The 26421-nt window shown below is 42.0% G+C and overlaps 1 protein-coding gene across 2 annotated transcripts in view; it reads right to left on the bottom strand.

The window, feature by feature from the left end:
- The window catches only part of LOC124235817 (D-glucuronyl C5-epimerase), a 130701-nt gene extending 117907 nt beyond the window's left edge, over window positions 1-12794 (bottom strand). For both annotated transcript variants that reach the window (XM_046654287.1, XM_046654288.1), the window contains exon 1: window positions 12618-12794. The gene's annotated coding sequence lies outside the window, so the exon portion shown is untranslated. The remainder of the gene's footprint in view (window positions 1-12617) is intronic.
- Between the last annotated feature and the right edge of the window lie 13627 nt (window positions 12795-26421).

The following is a 26421-nucleotide window of genomic DNA, read 5'->3' as shown; positions in this document are numbered from 1 at the left end:
ATGTTATTACTAACACTGGATATTATATGAAATCATAAGGTGTTGAGAATAAGCGATGTACCCAAGAGAAAGTTTTGCTATGGGGAATTATAACCAAGGAAGAAATTTAAAAAGGTTGGAGTTGGAAAAGTCCTTAGAGGATAGACTGATAAAACCCTACTCAATACATGCTTTAATGCCTCCTCTATTCTCATTTTAATTGTTAAAAAACCTTCATTATGGACCAATACTTCCCTTCCTCTAACTTTCATTCATTGTTCCTAGTTCTAAGCTCCAGGGATGCAAAAGATCCCTCTTTTAATCCCTCTTCCACGTGCCATTTCTTCATGTGTTTCACAGAATCACAGATTTGAGACAGGAAGAATATTAAAGATCATTCAATCACCCAATATGAAAAGCATTATCATATACCCCACTAAAGTCTTTCTTCCAGGCTGAAAATCTCAAATGTTTCAATTATTTTTCAAGGATCTGTCTCAAGACAACGCTTCATTCTGATTAATCTCCTCTGAATACATTGTTTAGCAATGTCCTCCTTAAAATGTGGCAAATAGTACTGAGAACACTAAACTAAATACAGAGTAGAAAAGGATAATTAACTGTGTTTTGGACAACATGCGTCAAAATAATGTTGTTTAAATAGGTGTTAGCCTTGGGGCAGTTATAATAAACCAGTGACTCACCAATTTCAGACAGATAAGACATACCCAGGCATACATCTACTTTGAAAAAGAAACACCACCACCTACTGCTAGCCCTCCAAGTCTCCAACTCTGTATCTGGGTAGAGTTTAAAAAAAACATTCCACTATGGAGCTTTGCTTGTCCCTATCAAATATATACACATCAAATATAAAATTATTATAACAAATATTTTCTTAGACACAGTCTGTCACTCTAATTATTAAAAATAAGCAGGAGTAGGCAAGGATCCTGATTCTGTCACATAACATACTGGCACTCCCTCACAACTGTGAGAGTAACTAATAAACATCTTAAATAGGACATGGGGGAAGACAGCATCTTGAGGCACACCACTAAAAATGAATACAGTTCAATCTTCCCATCACTCCATTAAACAATTACAAATCCACCTACATATATAATTATTCAGACTACATTTCTCTATCTTGTCTACAAACATATCAAAAAAGGTTGTCAAATGCTACATGGACAACCTTGCGGGTCCCTTTCCTTGTTTGTAAAATAGGACTAAATGAGGCAATCTACATAAAGCGTTTAACCCAGTGTCCAGGACAAAATTAAAATCCAGTAAGTGTAGCTATAATTCTAGATATACTATGGCCAGAGTATCTCCGGACGTACCTCCCAGTTTACTTACCCTGAAAGAAAAGAAAAGAGGCTAGTGTGGCACAACTTGTTCTCTCTGAACGCTTGCCGGCTCCTAGTGATCACTGTCTTCTTTTTTAAGTACCAATAATACACGTGTTCAATAATCTGAGAATTCGTTCAGGAATGACAGCAAGCTCATCAGTTCATTATTATCTGCAACCTTTACTTGTTTTCCAACATTGTACATACTTCAGCTAAAACACTCTTTTACACATAGCAGGTGTTCAAAAAAAATGGTTTTTTGAATTCTCTTAAAAAATCAGGATGCATTTCTTAGTTTTGACAAATGTACCATGGTTATGTAAGATGTTAGCATAAGGGGAAGCTGGGTAAATATGGGAATTCTCTGTACTATCTTTGGAATTCTCCTACAAATTGTATCTATTTCAAAATTAAACATTTTTAAAAATCCAGATGATCTTTTCCCATTCCTGATAAACTCTGTCTTAAAACTCCTCAAATAGTACCAACCATTATTAGGTCCAAATTCTTTAGCAGTCTTTACGGTCTTATAAGACCTGGAACAGGAGACATGAATTCCAGCAAAAAGGAACTCTCAAGATACCTCTACTTATCCTGGGCCACACAGAGAGTTAGTATTCAGTAAACAATAGTCATCCCAAAATTTTATTTTTGGAAACAAGGGCCTTAAAAAATCTATCCCCAAAGCAAATATCTTTTTCCTAAAGCATTAAAGTTCTACAGAATCAGTTAAAACCTATGACTCCTACTGCTTAAACCACTTATTTAGCTGTGGCATTCAAGTCAAGTTCAAAAAGATCTTTGATGTATGAGACAAATTACTCCTATACTATTAGCATGAAAATCTTTTTCAAAATATATCTATAAAATACATTTCTATCATGGCTGACTGGTTCTTAGAAAAATAAGAGTTTAGGAAAATGATGAATTTTATTTGCAATAATTTAAGCTCAAACTTTCACTGTTAAGCAACAAAGTTATAAAAATTCTGCTAAAACTATAACTGTCAAGCAAAGAAATCCTAAAATACCTAAGAATAAAATATCTTTTCCCCAAATGTTCTCCTAAATACTTTCAAATAGCTTTTGTACTTTAAAGAGTTTCTTTCAGGTATCAACGGTCTAATTTTCAAAAACTTGGCTTTCCTTTTTGGAGGAGTACTACAGAATTGGTACTATAAAGAGAAGTGCTATTGTCAAAGAATCAATCCAATAATAACAAGAGCTAAGGCCACTTGTCTTATAGAAAATTACTGCCAAATGCTGCCAGACCCTGCTTTTCTTCCTTCTGGGCCAGTAGCCAGATACTAATCATTTTTAGACCCCTTCTAATTTTTAGTACACAATACCACATCTGAACTAGACAGTATTTTAATGAATGTTCTCCATAATTCGTCTAATGTTTTGGCACACGCACGTACACACATGATCTACACTGCCGTCCTCTGGAAGCAGACATAAGAAACTGATAACAGTGTGGCCTCTGGGGCAACTGTTTGGGGCTTCAAATTTTGTATGTTTTTGTAATAACTATTCAAAAATTAATTTACGTATTAAAAGGAAAAGCTACAATAATAAAACATTAATTCTAGTTAAAGTATTTTACCTTACAAGATAACACATGAGGCATTCCTTTTAAAAATCTTTTAAAAAATTTTATTATGTAATTGTTTTAAAAACAATTTACAATATTCAACTTCATTTATAATCAAAGAAATCCAAATTAAAGTTGGATCATTTTTGCTTATCAAATTAGAAAAGGTTTTTAAAACTAATACTGAATACCGGCATATAAACTGGCATAACTTTTCTACAAAGCAATGTGGCAATGTCTAACTTTTTTAAGGTCTTCCCTTTTGACTGAACATTTTTATTCCAATCCTAAGAAAATAATCAAGCATGGAGAAAGATTTATGCACAAAGATTTTCATCAATGTTATCATCAGAGGAAAAATGTTCAATAATTGGCAATGTTAAATCATTATACACTGATTCATAGAATAGTGTGCTGCTATTAAAAACAGGGTTTTGAAACAATTTTAACAAAGGAGGAAAATCTTCATGATATAATGCTTTCTGGGGGGATAAACAGTATACAAATGAATAAAGATCTTCACAGGAAGAGGAGGAATGTATACCATATTGTCAGTAATGCTTATATTTGCACTGAGGCATTTGTGTTGGTGAGGAAGATTAGCCCTGAGCTAACACCTGGTGCCATTCTTCCTCTTTTTTCTTTCCCTCCCCAAAGCCCCAGTACACAGTTGTATATCACATTTATAAGTCCTTCTAGTTGTTCCAAGTGGATGCTGCCACAGCATGGCTTGACAAGCGGTGTGCAGGGCCGCGACCAGGATCCGAACCAGCGAACCCCAGGCAGCTGAAGTGGAGTGCACAAACCCAATCACTACACCACTGGGCCGGCCCCTCTCCAAGTTGCTAAAATGGGTTGCTAGAACTTATAAAATCAGGGGGAAAAATATAAGCTATCTATATACACATACATGCAAACACATTTATTCTTAAATTATAATACTGCAAAACTGATGTGGTATTTAAACAGCTGAAATAAAAAGTTAAAACTTTCTAATTAATAACATTTATGGAAGCCAATGACAAACTAACCCAAATTACTATGTGTTGTTAGGATCATTTTTACCACATAATAAGCACTACTAGCTAGCTTATTTTTACATCAAAACAATAAAAAGGAGGGGCCAGTCCCATGGCCGAGTGGTTGAAGTTCCACGTTCCGCTTCAGTGGCCTGGGTTCATGAGTTTGGATCCCGGGTGCAGACCTACTCCACTCATCAGCCATGCTGTGGAGGCCTCCCACATACAAAGGAGAGGAAGACTGGCACAGATGTTAGCTCAGGGCTAAACTTCCTCAAGCAAAAAAGTGGAGGAATGGCAATGGATGTTAGCTGAGGGCGAAACTTCCTCACATACACAAAAAAACAATAAAAAAAGGACTTCAGACTATCATATGGTACAATATGGACAGAAATTAAATCCCATCAAAGAGGATTAATAATGTAATTATGAGTTAAATTATAATAATGCTTATCAGGATAAATAATATCCCTGGGAGAAGGCATTGATTCAACTAACATATAACATCTAAATTAATAAATATAACCAAACTCTTCCTTTAAATGGACTGAATCTGCTAACTGAAAAAATACTTATTAATGAATTAATTGTAAATTATCATTTATCAGGCATTAACTAATCTGCATGTTTTCAAAGGTAGATAGAATTTACCTCTAAAGATTATTTCCCCCACTAGTTGCCTACTGGAAATCACAAATCCCACAAGGTTACTATTATGCTTAGCCCCCTCAATGGGTTGCCACTGCTGTAAGTCCAAATCCCTTACACTGGTTACGAGAGCCTCCATGATGTGGTCTTTGCTTTCACTCCCTGCTCCTCCCTCCTCACTTGCTTCCTATGCTCTAGGCCAGGGGTTTGCAAAGCGTGCTCCTCGAACCAGCAATATCTCCCTTATCTGTGAACACGTTAGAACTCCAAATTCATGAACCCACTCCCATTAGGAGATTCACATGCACCTTCTAATTTGAAAGCCACTGCTCTAGCCCCCCTGAATTGCCTGCAGATCTCCAACTTGCCCTGCTTTCTCTCTGAAAACACAGTTCCCTACCTACAGTGCTCTTTTTACCCTACTCCCAACGGGGTATCCCATCCACCTTGATTCCTACTCATCTTTCAAGCCTTCGCTTAGAAATCACTTCAAAAGGGAACTAAAAATATTTCCAGAATTAGAAAAACATTCCTCAATATTTCCTCTACTATTGTAGGGGCTGTCATTTGCATTCTTCATCAACTAAAGCCATTTCTAAAATTACTTAAGGCCATCAAAGAAAGCCTCTGCCTGACTTATCCTAAAACATAAGTTATTAATACATGACAGAAATCAAAAACAGATTCATAGCTTTTCTACCCATGCTATGAATGTATTGGTATAACTGTTTCAAACTCTACAGAACTGTAGAAAAATATATGGGAAAATAGCCAACCAGTTCTGAAATTCACATCTTGAAATTAATTAATTTGAATTTTCTCTTTTCTGCACATATTTCTCCCATCTTCTGGAGGAAGGAGAACAAGTAATATAGATTATGGTTTTTTTAAAAAAGGCAAACCAAGAGGAAAAAGAAATGTGTAGGGCTACATGTTTCATGCCAAATATATTTTAAAAAAGCATGGACCAGAAACTGTTCTCCAATATTTTTAATAAGTTTGACATAATCTCACAGTACATGATTATTTAATTTATCTTCAGTCATTTAATCATCACTAGCATGTGCTAAGAATGATATGGGATTAAGAATTACGTTGGTCTATCTATCTATCTATTGAGAGAGAGAGAGAGAAGAGGTTAACTCCTAGCTATTCAGTCAAGAAATGAATCCTTATGCCCACCAAAAGACAGGTACAAAATTGTTCATAGCAGCTTTGTTCCTAAGAACTAAAAACTGGAAATGCCCAAATGTCTACCAACTGTAGAATAGAAAAATATATACTCATACAATGGAATACTGCACAGCCATGAAAAAGAATGAACTACTGCTAACTTAAAAACATGGATGAGGGGCCGGCCCTGCGGCCGAGTGGTTAAGTTTGCGTGCTCCGCTACAGCGGCCCAGGGTTTTGCAGCTTCGGATCCTGGGCACGGACATGGCACCGCTCATCAGGCCACGTTGAGGCGGCGTCCCATGTACTACAACTAGAAGGACCCACAACTAAAATATTCAACTATATACCAGGGGGCTTTGGGGAGAAAAAGGAAAAATAAAATTTAAAAAAAAAAAAAAAAGGATGAATCTCACAGACATAATGTTGAACAAAGGAAATCAGACGTAAAAGAAATGATTTGATTCCATTTATATGAAGTTCAGGAATAAACAAAACTAATCCAATGTGATGGAGGTCAGAAGAGTGGTTACCTTTGGGAAGTACTAACTAGGAGAGAGCATGAGAGAGACTTCTAAAGTCTTAGAAGAGCTCTATATCTTGATCTGGTTGGTGATTACGTGTTTACATATGCAGAAATTCATTGAGCTGTTTATGATTTCTGTACTTCATATATAATTTTTTAAGTCCTATTAAAAAAAAAAAACGTGGAAGAGAAAGGTCCTCTTCCTCTATGCCAGCAAGGAAGGAAGGAACGAAGGTTAGATCAAATGATCTTCAAGTTCCTGCTTTAAAGGTCAATTGTCTTATTCACTCACTCAACAAAAAGTTGAGCACCTACTTTGTTAACAGGTACTGTTCTAGGTGCTGGGGATATAGCATTGAAAAACATCCCTGCCCTGGTGGATGTCAGTTATAGGAAGGGTAGAAAGACAACAAAAATACAGAGTACACTGGATACAAAAAAGGACAAAAAAAGAATGCAAGGAAGAGGAATATGAAGAGTATGTGGAGAGGGGAAGTTGTACTTTTAAACAACGTGGCCTGTAAAGACCTCACAGGAGGGGTGATATTTTAATTAAGACCTGAAGGAAGTAGGGAGGGAGACACGAATATCTGAAAAAACAGGTTCCAGGCCTTCTGAAACAGCAAGGAGGCCACTATGGCTGAAGGAAAGAGAGCAAGGGTAAGACAAAAAAAAAAAAATAGTGAGAGGTTCTTTTCTTCAATCTTTTCCTCCTTTCACACCCCTGCAACTCTTCATTTAAAATCCAACTTAAGAAAAATCTTTTCTACATAGAAACTTCTGTAACCACTAGCCCAGTCCACACTGACCTAATCTTCTGAGCTCCTGGAGCTGTGTCAGTCACGGCATCTTTAGACACTATCTTGCAGTGAAATCTGTACTGCCTCCCACTCCCAAATAAACCAAGCCTCTTCAGGGCAGTGACTAGATTTTATGCTTTTCTGAATCTCTAGTAGTTGACCCATGGTTAGCATTTAAATGGTTACTGGTAAGGCTGATGCTAATAACAACTTCATCAGGCATAAAAGTAGTAAACTGTGGATAGATTTTTTAAAAGAATAAAGGAGGAAGGAAGAAACCAAGACTAGGGAACTATGTGAGTAAAGGCACTGAGGTGTCTCCATGTGTCATGATCCAAAGTCAGGATTTTCTCTGAGCCACGTCTTTAAGTCTCTGAGATCCTCAACATCGCTTTTCTAAAAGCAACGCTGGGCTTTTTCTTTCTTGGGGAGAAAATGAGGCATCTGGTGTTCCTCTCAAACAATGGTTTTAAAACACCAATGTTCATAACCAGCTTAACAACAAAAATCTTAACCAATTAGCTGTGCAATCTTGAGCAAGTCATTCAACTATTCTTGCATATGTCAGTTCTCTCACATGCTAAACGAGGGAGTCGGATTAAATGATCTCTAATCTAAAGTCCAACCAATCTCCAATTCTCTATGCTAACTTTTTTGGAAAAATAGAGTGGATAAACCTTGCAACCTGCTTTTTCAACTGATAAAATGAACAAAGTATCTATTAATAATTTAAAATACACTGAATAAGCAGTCGTATTCAGAAAGCAGTGCAGTATTTTAAAAAAGCATACACTTTGTACTAAGACAGACCCGATCTAGTCCTAGCCTGCTTCTTAGGAGATAATGACCCTGACGTAATTTATTAAATTGTCAGGATTTGCTTTGAAAATTAAAGGCAATGTACGTAAAGCACTTATGAAGCCAATATAAACACCCAGACACATTGCCAACAATCATTTCCCATGCGGAAAGCAGTCAAAGTAAAACATCTACCAAATCACTGATGTCCAAGATCTGAAATACCCAAACTAGTTCATAACTCTCCTAGCAATTTCAGATATAGGGATTAGAGGTTGCCTCAAAATTCTGCAAGATTTTTCTGCAAGTTTAACACAGTAACCCTTAACTCCTACAGTGCTAAGAGTTTCCCATCTTAAATACAAGGATAAGAACTACAGATCTAATGTCAGTTTGTGGTCAACGGGGAAAGAGAATAAGATAATTTAGAAAGCCCAAAATTTTAGAAAAATAGGGCAAGACTGAGATTTGGGCTTAACTCACCTGAGACACTATGAAGACATTAATCTTGGCATTGAGAGTTCAAACATGTAACGAGAGCCAGCAGTGTAAAATAAGCAACAGCAATTCAAAAAGTAATAAGACAAATATAAACTTGCCTTTAAATCCAGAATGACACAGACATAAATAATTACAGCATATTAATGAACATAAGAGAATGAATGAACAGGACAAAGAGAGTGGGGTGAGAAGAGGGAGAACCAGAGGACACAGAACATTTAGAAAGCAGATAGCGCTTAAGCTGCATCCTGAAAAACCAGTAGCCTTTGTCAGCAAGACAGGAAAAGGAAAAGCAGGCGACTATATGAGAAGGCTCCAAGTTATGAAACAGTACGGCTCTTTTAGTGAACTGATTTTACTAGTACAGTTGAAGCTAGAGATTTGTGGTGGGGGAAATGCAGGAGATAAGCCAGATTAAGGGCCTTGTAATGATAAAGAGTTAGGACTAAACACTGCAGGCAAGGGAGAAGTAAGGGTTTTAAGAAAGAAACACTGAACAGATTCGCATTTTAGAAAAATCACCTTGACAGTAGTGTAAAGGATGGATTAAAGAAAGTGAAACACTAAAGGGGTCAAGCTCATGCTATACCCAGAGTTAAATAAGGACATTACATTATCACATAGATATTCTATTATAGAACCAGGGATCAGAAATAAAAATAATAATGCTTTAATTGATAAAGCTAAATTATCAAAAGGAAATCATTTACCTTCATGAATATATATTCTGGAATTAAGTATTTCCTATATATCTTAAAAAGGAAGAGGCTTCTAAAATTACATATGGTACATAAAAATTACATGGAATAGGTATATCCTGAGAACTAGCTACTCTTACGGCATCTATCCCTTTTTGTGCATATAATACTGCAGATCTGCAACATAAAAACCAATGCAAAAGAATCCCTGGAATTGGAGCTTATATTGATTATAAACAAGGACTTCTCTTTCTTTTATATATCCAGATACTGAGGCCCTGAGAGACTAACGAATACCTAAGGTCACATGGTTAGTAGCACAGTGAAGACTGGAATTCATCTTATGATTTCCTTTCAAAAAACTGCTTTAGTAATACCACATTTATGATTCCAGAATTTTGAATGATAATCCAAAAGACGCTCTGGTATTGTCATTTTCAGCAGTGTCATAATGAATTATAAAATTATTTTTATGTTTCATATGCCTCACAAGAAAAATGTATCTCATAGATACACACATATTTGACAACAAGAAATCTCTTCCTGAAGTCTGTGCCACAAGTAGAACACCTCCTCCTCTGCCACAAAGACACACCCTGTTATTCTCCAGGGAGTCTGATGACTTCCTTTCTCAAACTCAGGAAACAATTAAATTTAAAAGAAGAAAGGCCTAAGATTAATTTATCTTTATATAAATATATATATATATATATCTTTAACATGTTTTAACATTTTACTTAGATCTCAGTCTTTTTATTTGGTTGTACTCCTCACTCCACCCCTATAATTTTTAGATCCTTGAAATATATTTTTTCCTTTACTAGTACACACAAGTGGAAGTGGCAACAGTGACAAAAAGCCTTATAAATACTGAACATTTCACAAATTTGCATGGTGACCAAAATGTTTTCATTTTTAGACTTCTCTAATTTACACTTAAGTGATGTCTGCTCATTGAAAGACACTCAAATAATACAAAAGCATAAAATTAATAGCTGTCTTCCATGCCTCTGCAAGTCTCTCCTGAAGAATCTCCCAAACACTGGAAAAACTGATGCGTGTCCTTACAGACTTTTTTATGCTTAAATAACAAAAGGTGCTAATCCGCAGAGAGTCATATATTTAATATTCAGTCTCTACTGATCATAATTTAATCTTTCTTTAATAATGCAGAAGGTAGATCATTATCTTGCTGGGTTTCTGGTTATCATGACAGACATCAATTATATTATCATTCAGGGATTATTAAAACAAACTGAGCTGAACCCCAAGTTCTCTGTTTATTTCTTCCTTATCAGCATCTCAATTATTTTACGTATTTATTTTATTTGTTGTCTTTCTCTCTCTCTCGGTGCAGGTTACATGAGAGCTGGAATCATTATACCTCCAGTACTGTGATACCTAGCAAGATAATCTAATACTTGTTGACTGAGAAGTATGTTTACTTAGAAATTAGGAAGGCTCCTTTTTAAAGTTATTGAAATCTGAATTTATCATTTGTCTTTCAAAAATGAGGGGAAAAAAAGGTATGCTTACAGTTTTTTGGCCTTAGTTACAAACAAATATGCCTGCTCAAGTGATCGGTTTTGATAGCTATAAAAGTCACTTAGGCACTTTGGTTTGAATTACAACCAAAACAAAAAGTAGTAAGATCTCCAAAGAGTTAAATATTGCTATGTAGGATTCCCTTGTTTTTTAAAATGATTGCAAAATTCAAGGATCAAGTACATTATTCCTAATCTTTCTGGTTCTAAGATCAAAAGAAATGTCATTTTTAAAGAACTGTCACTCAGAAAAAGACTAAGGCAGGCAAAATTCTTTGCTTTGGCATACTCAAATTTGTCTGTTTACCCAAAATTACAGAATTACTATGAGTACGGGCTCCACTACTTGCCACATCAGACTTCACCTACAGGCCTCTGTGACAAAGTTGCTACCTAATCAAAAGAATTGTCAGGCAAACGCACAGGCTTTCGGACCTATACATTTTTTTTAAACCACATACACACATATATATATATACATGTCATTTTATTTGAATACCACCTAAGTCTGGGCTAGCTATCAAGAACTCTGTGTAAGATTCAAGACTAACTGTACCTTTACAATAAAACTGTTAAGCAGGATTCTGTAAAAGGGCTCTGTTAGCCATCCTTACATGTCTCAAATGACGTTTTTGCAGAGCTCCAGATTTGGGACCTCAAATTCCAATACCTTGTTTGGAGGCTGAACTTGAAGTTATCCCTCTCCACAAATGCTTTTCAAAGGACAGAGCGAAGCCAGAACACACTTCCCAGCACTACTTGACTCTGCCTAACACTCAGGTAAGACTTTAGGACAGACCTAATAATGCAGGATCAGCACAGCAGACCACCTAGGAAGGGAAGCCAAAACCACACAGCCTTCCCCATCCTCAGCGGATTCCACGCTCAAACTGAGGACACTGGCCGCCTAAAGAATCTACAGTCTACATGCCCACCTAAGGTGCTGCCACTCTCTTGCTCCCAGAGCAGCGAAAACAGCACGCCCAGACAAGGTTCCCGGGGCAGAGAAAACTGCAGAACAAACCCACTATTTCTCCAACTAGACAACATAACGGATCAATGCTCCAACTAAGCATTGAGTAAATCTCATCTAGAGAGAGAGATCCGTTCCAGGATGCTGACCAGCCACAGCCTGTCTCCTGGGCTGGGTCAGGATGCCACCAAAGCCCCCTTCCTCCCCGAACCGACGAAGAGCACGCAGAGCCGCGCCCTCCATTCGTGATCACCCGGAGACCCGCGAACTCGCCCTGTCGCCCCTGAAAAGACTGGAGACCATGCCAAGTTACTGCCCCCCTCTGGGCAAAGCAAAAACCCAAGTAAAGACGCTGGTCTCCGCCGTACACCCTCCTGCCCCCAGCAGCCCACTAAGACGGCCCCTGCCGGACGCAGATACATCGCCCTCTCGCCCAGACAACCCGATGAACAAACCCCTCTTCCCCGGAAACCTAATATACTGCTTTTTCATTCCAGGAATGTGAAACAGACGCTCACTCCCGCTCAAAGGACCCCCAAGACCCCAATGATCTGCCCCTTCAGAGACCTAGGACCTTGCTAAACTGAATCCTCTGCCTTCCCAAAGAGCCTGGGACCCCCATAAAAGGACGCCTTGTCCCGGAACCCCGCTACACCACCTCAAGGAACCTCAGGACGCTAACAAATCTCCCTCGATCCCGAGGACCCGGGACCCCCTACGCCGCCACCCACCCCTACCCCAAGCCAGAAGAGCCCTAGGACCCCCAATAAACCGCCCCCTCACCCCGAGGAGCCCTGGCACCCGCTGCATCGCCCTGGGGCGCACGCACCCGGATCCCACCGCACCGCCTCCTCGCCCCCCGCACTCTCGAGCCCCGCCAAGCCTCGCGCCCACCAGGCAGCGCCGCGCTGCCCCAGGAGCCGCCCCCGTCGGAGCCCGCCAGCTCCGGCTGCTCCGTGTGCACGCTCCCCGACCACTCCTGGGCGGAGACGCGCTCCGGGCTTCCTCACCTGGGCAGCGCTGGAGGGCGAGCGGACCGGGCAGCCCTGAGGAAGAGGAGGAGGCGGCAGAGAAGGGATGGCCCAGGCCTGCGGCTGCCGCAGCTCCAACCTCCCCGCGAGGAAGCGCTTATGTGAGGAGAGCCCTCCAGCTCCGCGCGCAGCCGGGAGACCGAGCCACAGCCGTGCCCGCCGCTCTTCCCGCGAGATCCCAGCCACGGCGAGGGGCGGGGCCACGGCGAGGGGCGGCAGCGACGGCTCGAGTGACAGACCCGAGAGCCTGTCGGCGGCGGGACGGGAGGCGGGACTTGGAGCCGATTAAAACCAATTGTAAACTAGGAAAGGTGACTCGCCCCTCCCGCCCCTTCTCCCCACTCCCGCCTCTCATCAATAAACTAGGGGAAAAGGTCCAGTAATCCTAGGTAGGAGTCAGAGGCGGTGGGCGTTTTCGGGAAGGGCGCTTGAGTAGTGAGGCTTGGCTAGTGTCTGGTCCTGCCCAGCGTGCGTGGATACACCTGGTTTAGGGAAGAATGCCGTCTTCACACCGTGTAGTCTGAGGCGCTGTTACCCTTGGTTACTGCCCGGCCTGAAGTGCGTAAGAGGTTAGCATCTTCGTGGTTGATGGCGCTCCCTACTCGGGTTACCCGGGTCTAAACCTCGTTTTCCCTACCTCGGCCTCCCCTCCCTCTCCACCTCAAACAGGGCGCCATTGTTGAGATGCCTGTGTTTTCCAATCCCCATCTGGTCTGGTCTGACAAAGGACTCTTTTCTGATTCGTGCTTTTATTTCTACTTCAAGCCTTCTGGAAGAGCGAAAAGTAAATCTCACGTGAGTCGCCATTGTAACAAATTCCAAAATTACATGAAAAGTTGTATCCTTGCAGACCCCAGTGTCTGGCACACGCAGGGCACCAAATAAATGTGAAAGGAATGAATGAAGAATGTGATATTTAAATATGTGAAATCTAGACCCACCCCAGAAAATTCTGGCTTTCCTAACCTTTCCTCTACAATGACAGCCCATCTTTTCCCCCTTAAGTCCAGTTCTTCATTATTATGCCTATCCTGTAGCCTTCATTCATAGTTCCCTCCTCATTCCCTTACCCACAGCAAGAAGTGCCCTTTCTCCTCGTCAAGGTTAACCCCTACACCAGTGCACTGCATCTCAGCCATCCCCATATTTTGTTCAATCAACTATCCTTTCTTTTCCCCATTATCAATTTTTCCTTCTACTCTAGCTCTGGGCTCTCACAAACACACTGTCTCCCCCATCCTCTGAATAGAACAAAACCACCCTACCTCTTCCACTCTCTCAAGCTACTCTATCTCCTTCTCAGAATTACACTCCTTGAGAAACAAAGTGTATCTGCTGTCTCTACTTTCTCGTCTCTTATTTTTCCCACAATGTTGCTTTCACCCGCACAATCTGCTCTTCTCTCAATGGTCACAAAAGACCTCTTTCCTAAAGGACAAATGGTCTATTTTGGGGCATCTTTTTCAAAGACCTCTCTGCAGCATTTTGACAACGCTAGTCATCCCCTCCGTTGGTACCTGTCTGACTACGTTCTCCTGATGTTCCAGCTACTCTTCTGACTTTTTTTTTTTGGTTTCCTTTCCTGGTTTGAAAACTGTTGCATATTAATGTTTTCTTATCTTATAGCCACACCTTGTGCATAATACAAAAAATGGCCACACAGGGTTCTACACTTTGAGAGCCAATAAGTGGCTCAGACAAAAGCTGTTAGAAGAGTCCAGAGGGAGGAGACATGACTGTGAGTCTGGGTCTTAAAACAATAGCTTGGCCCATACAAAGGCAGGGCAGAAACAGGCCTTTTAGAGAAAAATAGTATGAACCTGAGCACAGAGAAAAGGATGTGGGTAGAGACTGGCTGTGTGTTGGCCAATTTGGTGGTTGGAAGGTTCCTGCAGAAGAGCAGTGAGAGGTAAGATTAAAGAGGAGCCAGCAGTAAAAGGCCTTAAAAACCAGGGCAAGCTTGATCCTGTATTAAGTGGGGAACCAGAATCAACCGTAACATTTGTAGGGCCCACAAAAAGGCTACATGTGGAGGCCCACATATCAAATGTCTAAATGTGTAAAAGTTATAAACCAAGTCAACAATCTATGAAATTAAAAAATTGTATTCTTTTACCTTGACAAATATACTTTCGTAATAACTTGGAAGACCAGGTTTGAACTTAGAATTCTGGGGCTTCTCAGAGATCTCTACTGGAAAAGAGAGAGCTGGTTCCGACACAGAGCAGTCTTCCCCCTCTGATTCCCACAGCCGGGTCAGCCCTGCGCTGCAAAGTACTGCCCTCCATGGGCGCTCCAGCTCACATGTCCAAGCTCCATTCCCACTTTCCCCTCTACAAAACTGTCATTTCTTGGCACTCCATGGGTCCAGGAGTAGAATCTCAGGACCTAGGGGAGAAGCCCACACAGGCCGTGGATGCACGCTCAGGGCCGTTTGGACAGAGAATTCTGGCTTCTGGGTATCTGGAGGGAGCTCTGAAGGAGTAAAGTCAGCACCGGGTGGGCACATTCCTTTGGCTTGATGAGTTCCTGCTCACTCTGTAGGAGTGCAGCTGGATAAGGGCCAGAACAGAGCCTCTTAAAGGCAGGCCCCTCCCACCTGCCTCTAAAGGTGGTACCGGCAAAGCCACTGAATTTCTTTAGTAGGGAAATGACATAAATAGTCGATCTGTATCTTGAAGTATCAATCTGTGTGTTTTCTGTTTCCCACCTCCTCTGCTCTTGCACTGGTATCTTAATGGCAGGACCGTACTGGAAAGAAAACTCTGTTCTTGACTCTACTCTATCCTTACGTGGCATCTCTCTCCAATGCCTGGTTTCATACATTATACCATTCTTTGATTCCCTTATTAATTAGTGTATCAGAAATTCAGGTGTCTCTAAGATAGTTTGGAAGTAGCAGCTCTTGAAGAGGCCTTATGTGAAGGGGACACAGGCAGGATGAGTACTGAAAAGGCAGTGAGCCACCACAGACAGGGGCACCCCTCCCACCATCTGTCTTTATGGCACAACGCTTCACTCTGTGGCCTGACAGTCACGCTCTGTTCTCACAACCTCTCCATCTGGTATCAAGTGCTCCCTTCCTCACATCATGCGCTAAGAGCCAGAACCACCATGGTTTCTGCTTTTGAGATCCAAGCCTAGAATTCTGCCCATGGATCCCGCACGTCTCTCAGTGGTGCTGCGGATGATTTCGGCAGGAGGCTTTGGCGCTTGCTTGATCCTAAGACTGGAGTCTGCTTGTAGCCTTAATCTCACCATCTGTGCCTGGTCTTTGCCAACCAGCAGAATGGAACCAGCTAACTTCTTACTCAGGTCTTACCATCTGCTGCCTGTATCTGACCTATTAGTCTAGGTGAGTACAGCCAAATGCCTCTCTCCCTATTCAGTACCCATCCTTACTGGTGTCCCACTCTCTGAGCATGCCCCGGGAAAATCTGTCTCCTGGCTACTGCATATTCACAAGGGGCACAGAAGACAGTATTATTTGAAAAGCCAAAAGAAGAAATCTGACTCTATCAGACCTAACCTCCACTCCATCCTTTTAGAGTTTTGGGGGAGCACCCATTTGGTTAGGTTGGAAGGCTGAAATTCTGTATGAATTACCCCAAGACTGAGGGAACAATATTCATCTGTCCATTTGCTGATTACAGACTAAACCTCCGACTTTGGTTTGTTTTTTGCAGATACCCAGTCACAAAAGGGGAAAATCAAGAGAATTATAGTGGTTTAAAGTATATCCACAAGTTCTTTGATACACTTCCCTTCAAGAGATGGAGCTTAATTCCCCTCCCCCAAAGTATGCGCTAGACCTAGTGACTCACTTCTAGCGAAAAGAATATGGCAGAAGTGATGGCATGTGACTTCTGAGACTAGGTTGTAAGAGGCACGTCAGCTTCTTCCTTGGTTTCTCTCTTTGATCACTTGCTCTGGAGGAAGCCAGCTGCTGTCATAAGCACATTCAAGCAGAGGCCCACATGGCAAAAAACTTAGACCTCCAGCCAACATCTGTGTGAGTGAGCCATCGTGGAAAACCCAGTCAGCCCCAGTCAAGCCTTCAGATGCCCGCAGCCTCAGGCCAACACCTTATTTACAGCCCACAAGAAGCTCCAGGCACAGGTGACTTCACTGGTGAATTCTATCCAACATTTAAGGAAGAAATAACTTTTCAGTATATACCATACAGAATGGCTATCACTTTCTTGCAATGAAAGAACAATGTGCTGAACCCAGCTTGCAAGTAGCTTTTTAGGAACATCTTTGTATAATTCTTATCATACATTTCACTACAGACCTTACAGTACAACATTCATTCACTGAAAGAACACTGTGCACATAACAACGTTTCAGTCAACGACGGAATGCATATACTATGGTGGTCCCATAAAATTAGTATATAGCCTAGGTGTTTAGTAGGCTATACCATCCAGGTTTGTGTAAGTAGGCGCTCTATGATGTTTGCACAATGACAAAATTGTCTAACAATAAATGCATTTCTCAGAACATATCCCTGTTGTTAAGTGATGTGTGACTGTAAACTCATGAGAGACCCTGAGCCAGAACCACACAGCTAGGCCTGTCCCAGGTTCCACATGGGAACTGTGTGAGATAACACATGTCTATTGTTTTAAGCCACTTCATTTTGTCATCATTTGTTACACAGCAATAGCTAGCTAGTATAAGAGGGTTGAGAGTAGTTCAGTCTACTCCTACTCCTGCAAAACACCTAAAAACTCACGTCCTGCTAATCACCAAGCACTAACATTACCTAAAGAGCCAAGAACAATAGATTTGTAGCCATAACCTACTACATCTAAAATTCAAGCGGTGCTGCACCAAAAGAAAGTGAAAGAAAGCATTCGTTGGTGGGAACAAAGATTCCAGTGCCTTCAGACTGTTAAGAGCATCAATTGGACATAACAACCGTCTCCATTTAGAGGCGGAGAATGGTAGGTCTTGAGCGGCAGGGACACTTTTCACTCTCAAAAGCTTAGAGTGCTTTACAGACATGCTGCTGTCATCCACTCTTATGGGAAGGTATATGTTTCCATGAAAACAGAGAGGAAAAATCTCAAAGATCCTCTTACCCATCCATATTCACTAAATAAAAAGTTGGAAATTCCATCTGCAGGGGCCCTGTCAAAATTAAATTGACATCCTGACACCATTAAGTGCCCATGTGAGAGCAGAATGTTTGACAGCAAGAAGATAGAAATTCTTTCTGAATGTAAAACTATATTTCTGAAGTCTTAACATTGTGAATTAAGATTCAGTGGGAGAGCAATTTCCCTATTAAACGAAAATTGAGGAAAAGCCACATAAAAAGGAGACTAGCTACGCAAGTTATATGCTTTGGCTGTCTAAATTCATTTTACATATGGAAGAACTATATAGATGGACCATACATACAAAGAGTCAGTACTTTACAAGTTGACCAGGAGATAACTTTTAGCTAAGAAGATATATATGAGATTCATTTGCATTTCCATGATTCAAATGACCCTAACACCGGTGTCGTGAGCTTCCATTTCCTTTAGCAGGGAGGGCAAAAATTAAGTCTTTAAACCACAATATTCCAGAAAAACTGAATTCTGCATTCTTCTCTCAACCCTTCACCATCAAATTGAAAAAATTAACAAATATTTATTGGATGGCTACTAAGTGCAAGGCATTGTGAAGAGACAAAGTGTAAGCCACGGTTCCTGCCATTAAAAAGCCCATATGGAGTAGATGAGAATCAGAAACATACAGTGCCTTGCATATAGTAAGTTCTCAATTGCTAGCAGATGAGCTGGCGAAAAGCATCCTGGGCAGTCACTCTTGGTTATGTAGCCAATAGCAAGAACTCCATCCCTTCCTTCCTTCTAATAGGTTCCTGCTTTTGTTCAGCATTGTGCTCGCTCGTGCCAGGAATGAACCTCATTTGTGCTAATCCAATCTCTGCTATTCCATTCCCCTTTGCCAGATATTTGTTTTCTCCTGCCTTCTGGCCAGGTTTCCTGGATGGCCTCTAGAAAAGCATTCCTTTCTCTGGGAAAGTCTTCTTTCCACCTGCTCCCTTCTTCCTTTTGCTTGGAATACTGGTGTTAAGTTGTGGTGTTTGGGGGCTGTGACAACCATCTAGTGATGGGGAAATAAGGCCATGAATGATAAGTGATAAATGCATAGCATAGACAGAGCAACATAAATTCAGGGCCCGGAGAGACCACTTACATTTGGAGTGGTAGAATGAATATAGGTTGTTTTTGCCTGCCTGGCACCCATTTCTCCTTCTTCTAGTACCAGTATCTCAACTTTCCTTTGGGGAGCCACCCAGCTCCCCCTCTCCATTCACACAGTTCTGTGAAGCTGACCCCACCCATGGGTTTTAGGAGTGGACACACATGACCCAGACCTGGTCAATCAAAGCACCATATTTCTCAGCCATGGCAACAGGATCAGGTGGGCATGTGACCCATCCTTCTCTGGGACTTTTGTTGGAACTTTTAAGAAAGAGAAGTTCATTTTCCCTGAGGTTTTTAAGCTGGTAGGATGTAACACTTGAGTTTCTGGGGCTACCATCTGAACCTGATTCTCACCGACTCCCGGCAAAATTAACTCAGAATGAAATCAACAGATCAGAAGAATCAGAAGAAAGAGAAAGGTTACTAATGATATTTTTCCTAAACTCATAGTTAAAGTCTATCCCTGGACTTATCAATTACATGAACCAATAAATTCTTTTTTACTTAAACCAGTTTGAAACTGGCCTCATCACTTGCAATTGAAAGAGTCCTAACACAGGCGGCTAGGGACAGTCATTCAGAGAAAGTGGGATGCGAGCTATACTCCCAGGATGGATAGAAGTTTGATAAACAGAAGAGGAGGCGGCGCTTCTGGATAGAATAAACAAAATTTATTTGCAAACGCAGTGTAAACAAAAGCTTAGAGTCAGTGACTAAAAACTGAGTCTGGTGGAGCAAACAATTCACCTTAGAGAGTAAGTGAATAGAGAAATATAGGTCAGAATCAGATTACAGACAGGCTTGAAGGCCAGGAAGAGTCTGAGCTTTATTCCAAAGTCAACTCCACTTCAGAGGCTTTTAAACAGAAGAGTGACCTGATCAAACCACCGTTTGGAAGATTAATCCAGTAGGATCTCACAGGCTCGACTGAAGCAGAGAAAGCTCAGGTATGAGACAGTTAGGGCAGAATCCAAGTACAGAGTCTGCCTAAGATGAGAGGACCTTAACAGTAGTTGACTATTCAGCAAGGCAAAGCTTATCATTTTTTTTATTACCAAATAGTAAGGAAATTCTTGATGAAGTTTTGACTTAGAGACATAGTACTTACAATTGGTCATGTATACATTCCACAGATATTTACTATAATCTCAGCACTCTGCTGGATGTTTGGTACATAATAAGAGATAAGACAGGTGTGAAGACCAAAGTCAATGAGCCATACTTCCTTGAAACAAATAACTAAAAACAACCATGATAAGTGCTATGAAAATTATTGGGCACTATGAGATCATTAGGTCCCTAGGAGTCGGGGAAGGCTTCCCAGAAGAACTAACATTTAAAATGACACCTGGGAGTCCAGCCCCGAGTGGTTAAGTTTGTATGTTCCGCTTCCGTGGCCCAGCATTTACTGGTTTGGGTCCTGGGCGCAGACCTATGCACCGCTCATCAGGCCATGCTGTGGCGGCATCCCACATAGAATAATTAGAATGACTTACAACTATGTGCTGGGGCTTTAGGGAGAAAAAAAAATGACCCCTAAAGCATGAGTAGGAGTTAGCATGGTGAAAGGGGTTGACGAGCAGAAGCATGCTAAGATTAGGTGGTATTCCTATCAAAGATCTGACAAAATTCCAACATGATTTTCCTCTAAAGAGTTAAGTAGAAGGCCGGATTATGCAGGGTCTTATATGCTATGAGAAAGATTTGGAACTTTATAATAAAAGCAATGTTAGCATGTTTTTCTGAGATTGGTCAATTCCATTTTCTGATGTGATCACAAAAAGGAGGCAAGGAAGGGACCAACCTCATACATATTCCAAGTGGGTGGTCATTAGATGGTGGGACTCTAAGATTTTGGAGAAGGTCCTCTGCTTTGAAAATATCTCCTCTGCTTGCAAACTGTCTAAAACTTTTGGAACACAAAATCATTCAATACAACAATAAGAGATCAAAACTCAAATACTAATTTCTCTAGGAAAAGGAACACAGTAACTTACATTTGCACTAAGATTCAAACAACTGACAGCTGAACTTCCATGAGAAGAGGTTTTGAGGTCACAGAGAGGTAGAGCACAGGGGGAAATCAGATATAGAAAGCTGGAAGAAGAAAAATCAGAGAGAGGGGAAAGGGATACACGGAAGAAACCCTGGAGACACCAGGGATAATACCTAGGACATAGTACATGCTCAACAAATATTTGTAGGAAGAAAGTAAGAAAGAAATCTCATAATTTTATCAAAGCTTGGCACCTATTTCAGGCAAGCAAACTGTCTCTTTTCTCCCTGAGCCCACATGTATCATGTACTGGGAAGTCTGGGGTCAAGAAAGAAGAGGAGACACATACATTCTCCAGAAGTCGTCAGGGTGCATGGAGCATGACTTATGATCCAGCTGGTTCCTGGGACGACAAGGTCAGACAATGGCTTTGCCTTCCAATGAGGAAGACATCCAGCTTTTCACCAGGAAGGCCAGGAGCTCGGGGAGCGGGCAGGGACAGAGTCCTGTGAGACCAGTGGGCCGATAACCATGGCAGGCACTGCATTTCCGTGCCTGCAAGGTCGAGGCCCAGCACCTGGACTGGGGTGACCCTACATCTCCGAGACCTCACTTGCAAAAGTCACTGCCCTTCTTCTGACATTTCTTTAGTAGTACCTGGAACAAACTGTTCATTAGCAACCCCCAGAGGCGTTGTGTAAACAGCCATATTGAATCGTTATTACTGACCAAGAACCATTCATACCTGTAGACTTTTATATGTATGTTAGGGCAGAAAAATCTCAGAAAAAAATGCTTTTGAGTAGTTAAGGAAGGTTTCTATTTTTCTTTCAATGCAGTGCAAAAGATAAACCTCCCATTTTCCTTGTGCACATTTCAATTAACTATTGTATTTTTGCCATATTCTTATAAGCCTCTGCTGTCAGAATAAAAACACTTCTGGAATAGCTTAGTAAACTAACTATGTTAATGGTAACTTGACCTTTCACTGATTTCAAATTAACCAATGGGGAAACAGTAAGTTGCCTTAATTAAAGCATTACCTTCATTAAAGATTATTAGACGGATGAGAAAAGGGCTCTCTGAAAACCAGCGTGTGCTCTGTGGCCATAACGACCCCAGAATTTTGCAGGTGGCGTGATTGAAGGGTCCAGAATTGAATTTGGTGATTGGATATCTCTGCAAGATATGAACCATGTTAACAATGATTCCTTATCCTCAGTATGTTCCAAAGATTGTTTCCATGGTGATCTACATTGTTTTGTCTAAATTATTCTTCATGCCGTTTTTTCCCCTTCCATCTAGATATTTGTGAAGCACCTATCACTTGAGTATCTCTTCTCTGAACAAGTCCCCAGGAGAGGAAAGAGAATATTTCTTGGAAGAAATGAAAGGCTGACACTTATCCAAAAAAGCCCAATTTGTGAGATTATGTAGGGCCTGAGGTTCTCTGTAGAGGGCCTTCCCTCCTGGGGTCCACTTCTGCTCGGGTGGTAGGAAGGCAAAAGCCCCAGTCCACATCTTCCATCACTTCTGAGGTGTCTTCTCAGGAGTCTAGTCCTTTCCTGGCTTTGGACAGAGTGGTAAATTGGGGTGCGGGAAGTGGGCTGGCTTGGGAGGAGACTGCCCTTAGAAAACAGAGGCCTCCACTGTGTAGCAGAGACAATGCTACTTGTATATCAAACCGTTCCATTTTCTCCTGACACACAGGAAGATTTAACTTTCTAGGTGTGGCCAGGTACTAGTTCAGCCAGTGAGGAGGGCAGAAGCAATGAACACCACTTCTTGGCCAGACCCTAATATCTCCTGAGATATCCTTTGCTATCACTCCTGCCACATCTACTGGCTGGCTAGGTACAGAGGAGCTAGTTGAGGATTCTAAGGTCCTAGAAGATGGAGGGAACACTGGACGGAAGGAGTGGGTCCTGAATCACCATGTGGTAGACTGTCAAACACTTGAAATGATGTGAGTGAGAAATAAGTCTCTGTGTGAAGCTACTGAGATTTGGGGTTGTGTCACAGCAGTCGGCCTAACTGATGAGATATGATAGGTTTCTGGGCAGACCCAGCAACAGATGGCAGCAGGAAGTCCATATAGGGAAACAAAATGGAGTGACCAGAGATGAGATGGGCAGGAAAGAGGTCAGAGTCCTGATCAGGGTCCTCAAGGTGATATTAGCAGCCACAGCCTGACATTAGCTGAGCATGACGAGAGGGAGTCTTGGGATCCAAGGACCAGGGATCCCACTGGACTCCAGCCCCAGAGGGCATAGTTTGCACAGTGAGGGCAAGATAGAACCTTCATTCCGAAGAAACGAGATGGAGCATTTAGAAATGAATCAGGCAGGGCAGGAGTTCGAGCAAAAGGATAAGACACACACCTGGTGACTAAGACTGCGCACAAGGCAGAGGCCTGGACAAAGGAGAACACGGCAAGAAGCTCTTCCCTGGTCCAGAGACGTGTCAGAGGAACAGAAGCGGTAGCCACAGCATGGGTGGCTCAGTGTCAATCTTCCAGGGTAATAATACTCAGGGAGAGATCTGGTAGAGTTGTACTTATAGGCGGGAACAAAGTTGCCTTGGCAACCACAGTCAGAGGACAGCAAAGCATGGAGAAAAACCAACAACACAGTGGGAGATCAGGGAACCAGAGCTCAGTAAGTGAGACAGGAGTCAGGAGACCATCTATGGGGTCAGGAGGTGAGAGATGGTGGAAATAAGAGGTTAAAAGAGTAATCCAAGAAAAAGCAGCAAGAATGGAGCTTAGTTATCAGTCACTTTCCTTCTAATACCAGGTCAGGTAGGCTTCAAGGATGGCAACAAGTGGGAGATGAGAAGGGGCACTGATGAGCCAGGAGGTCAGGCAGTACCTGACACCATCAACTAAGAAAGGAAAGCAGTCACCCCAAGGAAACAGCCTCATTCATCCCTTGAGGATGTGAATAAACCATGTCAATGCATTGGTGAGGTCTGGCTTCCCCGGAACATCACTATAACCCACGTGTTCTCACATGGAGAGGCAGCGCTCATCTCATTCAGCTAGTAGGAGGTGGAGTTACCACTCTAGCTGCAGGCACTGGACAATCACCTGTTACTTAGACACTCATAAAAGAGTTTTTATAGGCAATGAGGTATAAGATTGTTAACATTTACATTCTGCCCCATGCCAGGAATTTGGCTTGCTGTATATGAAGGATGAGAGTTCTGCAGGTTGATCATTACGGGGCATATGGTATTTTATTGGGAGACGTGGTCAGCAGCTCATGGGATAATTAAGCTCTCATCCAGAGGCCAAGGGAGCTCAAAATGACCAGGGATGGTACAGGCACATTGAGTTGGAAAAATGGTTAGTTGAGCCCAGGATTCTATCTCTGGTGAAGAGTGGTAGATGTTTCCCCACAAGAGCCTCACTTTGGGCTGAGATTTCAATGGCCATAGGAAGGGTGTCCACAACATTCTTCCAACAAAAGAGATACAGCCTTTTGTTTTATAAGCTGAAATCAAATTTCCAATAATAATTAAAAAAACCTCTCCAAGAAAAAATCCACTCGCTTAGAGGCTATAGATAATTTTCAACACTATAGTGTAAATGAGATTATCTATCGGACACTTTCCAGAGCAGATTTTAATTGGGGAGAGGTAGAGATTAGGGTCTCAGCAGTAGGGGTAGAGTGGGACTGTGAAGAAGGTAAAGCTCACAGAAAGAGAGGTAGCTGGGATGCCACTGATACCCCATTACAATGTGACCTCACCTTACTGCTCCAGCCTCTTCCCCTGCTTGTCTGCCCACCTTTCACACCTGTCCTCCAACACTGCACAGATGTCTACCTTTCTCAAGACATATCATGTCTTTTCAAGTCTCTGTGCCTCCCATGTGTATTCCCCATGCTTGGGATTTTTTTCTACTCTATGGTCTCTGCCTGGACATCTCTTACCTCTCTCTCCAAGTCCAGGTTACATTTTCTCTCCCCTGTCCCATCTTGTCCTCTCTCTTGATCATGGTGACACTTTGAGACTGCTTCAACCAATAGAGTACAGCAGAAACAACACTATTGACTTCTGAGTCTAGGTTACAGAAGAGCCGTGCACTTCTGCCTAGCTCTTGGAACACCAGGTCTTTGAACTCAGCTGCCATTGCCTGAGGAAGCCCATGTGACAACATCCCAGGGAAAGGCCATGTGTCAGTGTCCCAGTCAACAGACAGACGTGTGAGCGAAGACACATCCAGATGAGTCTAGCCCTTGGCTATTGAGTCACCTCCAGCTTTAGTGGACACCCTTCCTATGGCCATTGAAATCTCAGCCCAAAGTGAGGATCTTGTGGGTGCTCCAGTCTCCCCAGCGGAGGTCCCAGACGTCATGGAGCACAGAAAGCATTTCGTGCTGTGCCTGTCCGAATTCTTGACCCAAAGAATACAGGGACATAATGAATTGGTTGTCTTATGGCACAAGTTTTGGGGCAGTTTGTGTTGCAGCAATAGGACCTGGAAGAGATGATAATATCTCACAAAGTTGTGAAGATCAAACAAGATTAGTATGTCAGACCATGCTCTGCGTATTTCTAAAACGTCTACAAATAAAATTCATTGAGCTTACGTGAGGCGGCTCTGCCCAGCATTCACTGCCCTCCCCACTCCCTGCCCTTGCCAGTTCCGAGCGCCGCTATGGAACTATAAGACTTGAGGGACTCAGTTTGAAAACCACAGTGTTCTTACGCAACCCATTCATCCTAGGGACGAAACAACACAGGCCCAGAGCGGCTTCTCCAAAATCACACAGTTAGCTATGTGCTTGCTCTAATTTTTCATCCTGCCTCCAAAAAAAGAACTATTTAAGGTAGGACCAACCTTGTCTGGGACCCAGAAAGTTGCAAGCAGTGACAAACAAGATCATTGTACGATATTTCTTTTCAAGTCTCAAACAGACGCTTGGAGCTGTTGCCCAAACATGCCAAAGACAAGCCTGTTTCATTTCCCTCGTTCCCTCCCCTGTCCTCTCCCACTCGGCCCCAGCGGCACAGATCATTTCGTTGGGTAAAACAGAAAGACTGAGCAGCAGCTTCTCATAGAGCTCTGCAGGCTGTCAGCTCAGTGATGAATGGAGAGCTGAGCTAATGCAGGGGCCGCCTGGTTTGGGTAAAGCTCTGTCTGATCACCCGTCATTGGCATTCATGGAGAGTTCCTAATTGTCACTTGGTGATGGGGTGCTGCACTGTGCTTGAGTGTGTGGGGGCCTCTCACCGTTATTAACCTTCATGTTGCCCCTGTATCAGTGAGGGCAAAGGCAGGCTGGGATTCCAATCAACTTATATTTAATGCACTGCCTCTCTTACTCAGCTAATATCCCAACTATTTCAATGGAAGGAAAAATAAATAAATAAATCCCCAAACCAAGCCAAGCAGGAAGGATAAAAGTGAAAATTACTGACCCGAGTACAGCAACATCTTTCCATCTCACGAGGTACGTTCCTACACCTGGGAAGGCCCTGTGTGTATTGATGAAGGACCCCTGACATTCTGAAAGCCACGGATTCATCAATCACTGGGTATGAAAAAGGCTTTGGT

This window comes from Equus quagga, chromosome 2 (genome assembly GCF_021613505.1).
Source record: "Equus quagga isolate Etosha38 chromosome 2, UCLA_HA_Equagga_1.0, whole genome shotgun sequence".
NCBI lineage: Eukaryota > Metazoa > Chordata > Mammalia > Perissodactyla > Equidae > Equus > Equus quagga.
The sequence above is the reverse complement of the archived record's forward strand: the minus strand, read 5'-3'. Positions and strand labels throughout refer to the sequence as shown.